Source organism: Palaemon carinicauda, chromosome 35, assembly GCF_036898095.1.
Source record: "Palaemon carinicauda isolate YSFRI2023 chromosome 35, ASM3689809v2, whole genome shotgun sequence".
In the NCBI taxonomy this organism is placed as follows: Eukaryota; Metazoa; Arthropoda; class Malacostraca; order Decapoda; family Palaemonidae; genus Palaemon; species Palaemon carinicauda.
Window position 1 is genome coordinate 13,300,684 of NC_090759.1, and position 3,107 is coordinate 13,303,790.

The 3,107-nt window shown below is 37.9% G+C and overlaps 1 protein-coding gene across 1 annotated transcript in view; it reads right to left on the reverse strand.

Moving 5' to 3' along the window:
* Positions 1-2,779, reverse strand: part of LOC137627625 (ras-related protein ced-10-like) — a 291,092-nt gene extending 288,313 nt beyond the window's left edge. The window contains exon 1 of the mRNA XM_068358727.1: positions 2,624-2,779. The gene's annotated coding sequence lies outside the window, so the exon portion shown is untranslated. The remainder of the gene's footprint in view (positions 1-2,623) is intronic.
* Positions 2,780-3,107: the final 328 nt, after the last annotated feature.

The following is a 3,107-nucleotide window of genomic DNA, read 5'->3' on the forward strand; positions in this document are numbered from 1 at the left end:
TGATTTCGGACATTCATCTGGTTCATAGGGTTCGTCCTAATCGTGGACGGAATTTTTCGTCTGAAATATATACCTTAAAACTAATTTAAGGAGGCAAGCAAGTGTTAATTTTTTAATATATTTGTTTACATAAAGTTCCAAATTGAATTATGATATGCATGTCCCCCGATGAGCTCACTAGAAAAATGCATTGATGTAAATAAAGGAAATTATCATAATTCCAAGATCATTTATTATAAGCAAACCCATTTTAATCGAAAACATCCCACGGACAAACAGCTGCCAAAAAAGACTACAGTATACAGAAAAATCCTACCCATTATGAGAGGTTGAGATCATGAACATGGTTGCTCAACCAAATGAAACAACAAAAAAGCGTAACTAAAATGCCAAAATTATTCCAACAAAAACAAATGTAAATAAAACCATTAAATATATAATCCAACTCCTACTACTGACAAATCAGCTCCGACCTTCTCTCAATAGCAAATCATACGTCTATAAAAAACTTTATTTATTCACATGTATCTACCCTAAGGACTAGACAGTAATAATGTTCCTTCTTCCGCTCCAAGATTGCAATTTCCTTCTCGCCACCCCCTCCCCAACCCCCACTCTTATCCTCAATTTAATAACAACCGTACCACCCCAATCAACCCCCTCCCCCATACCACCCCAAGATAGCATCAGGCACCTACCCACTACCACCTACCACCAACACTCCCAGCCACCCACTTGAGCCTCGTCATTATTTATACTCCTCTTCTTATCCCGTTGCTTCGTCACGATGCCTCGTTTTTCGTTAAAACTATCACATGATCTTGTGGTGCAAAATTACAGAAAAACAGATGCAGCTCGACTGTGGTACTGGGTGATATTAAACTTGGTGTTCAAGTGGTGCGACCTGACAATATGGCACATTACTCTCGCTCATACTCTGAAAAATGCAAGTAGCGTAAATCCGGGTAGGGTAAAATCACTGTCCATGGGGGAAATTACATCCGAATCAATCCTTCCGTATTATATCATATATAGGAATCCCTGATCTTGGTAATGTTTTCAAGACTATACGAGTCTGCATGTCAAGCAATATCAGTGGAAACTGTTCTTAGCGGAAAACACCAAAGAAATGTTTGCAGTAACGGCAATGGCAAAAAAAAATCCTTAAAATAAATTACAATCATGTAATGTCCGTGAAATTAAAGTATAATTACCTGTATTTTATATAAAACCGCCCAAATGGTCTTTGCTTGCACTTGGTAGCTTAGCTAATGCAATAGGTCTACATGGATGTGCATACCACGCAAATTACACTAAATTTTGAAATACATTAAACTCCTCTCCGTGTGACAACGTCTTGTGACGGTAGTCATTATGGAACTGAAGAAGAGAGGGGGGAGAAGGGCTATGGTAAAACAACATAAGGAAACGTATTCATAAATATTAGTGAGGTCTTAATTAGTTAAAAAAAAACTAGTGGTTGTCAGGAAAAACTATAAGTTTAAATAATTTAGCATAATCGGCCTACCATGCCATCGTGTTTTCGATGCAATATTCAACGAAAAATCGTAATTAATCACCACAAATGGCTTTCCTAATAGGTAGGCACAGTAATAAACATACGCTAACACAGCATGAAGACAGATATGAAGTAACCCTTGAGAAACTAGTAGACGTATCACTTCCCTTTCAAGTCTGTCAAGTCTTCTGCATAGGCCTATAGTTTTGCTGTCATTAATTCGCCTATTTTATGACTTTCCTTTTTATCATGGCATCAAATATTACATTAACGTCCGTAACTACACTATCGAGTTACCACGATCCATTGCTTTCACCAACTCAACTTTCTTCTCTTACAAAAGCTTACAAACCCTGACTAGTTCCCGCCGCTTCTCTTCACTAGACCCATCCCCATCGCTAGTGGCACTTCCACATCTGCAGAATTTAGTTTTCTAAATCTAACAACCTTAATTTTTCTACTTTCTAGCATAATTTCGTGATATATATATATATATATATATATATATATATATATATATATATATATATATATATATATATATATATATAAATACTACCAGTTTGCTTTGATAACGTAGTTGACAAACAAAAGCATATTACATATCTCAGGGGACTACGGTAATCCTCATTTTAAAGAATGGCCTTGTCACTCAACAATGTGGGTATTTTAAGTATCTAGATTCTCAAAAGCTGAGAGAGAGAGAGAGAGAGAGAGAGAGAGAGAGAGAGAGAGAGAGAGAGAGAGAGAGACTTTCCCAAATACATTTTTTCCTTCAACCCAAACCCTTTCTCATCCTTCCTTGCCCGCTTATCTTCATAACCACTTCAAATTCTAATAGATACCACAGTTGGTTGCTAAATCTGTTTGTTATACACAGAAATCAAAACGAATCCAGCCACAATTCCCAAATGTATTGCATTTCTTCCTCTATTTACAAAAACGTTTTTAGTTATCACATGCATATTCACATGAAAAGGACCCAGTTGTAATGACAGCGGCATGTCTGACGCAAACCATTCAGCTTCACCACCACGTTTTATCTCAAATTATTTCACAAACTATAAACAAATAAAACATGATCGCAGTGACGTTTTATCTTACCTTACTGATGCTCTAAATATATTCCTTAGATAACACGGAAGTGACACTTAAAAATCCAACACGGACACGAGACACAAGTACCGGTCATCAGAGAATGATTAACCAACAACCTCACCCAACTATTCCCGGCCCATAACTGAACTGAACTGAACGGCAGGGAGAGCCGGAGAGCGAGAGAGACGAACGAAGGCAAACAGATCAGCCAACAAGGCCGCGGAGGAGTTTGAGTGTGAGGTCCTCTCTCTCTCTCTCTCTCTCTCTCTCTCTCTCTCTCTCTCTCTCTCTCTCTCTCTCTCTCTCTCTCTGTTCCGCACCGTATGCAGAGCTTACATCGACGGTTTTTTTCCGGACATGCATAAACACACATGGCCAAGGCTGATCAAATACATGTTGTATTTTATATTTATTACATTAGTTTTCACATGTTTATTTATTTCCATATTTCCATTTCCCACGGGACTATTTTCCATGTTAGAGCACTTGG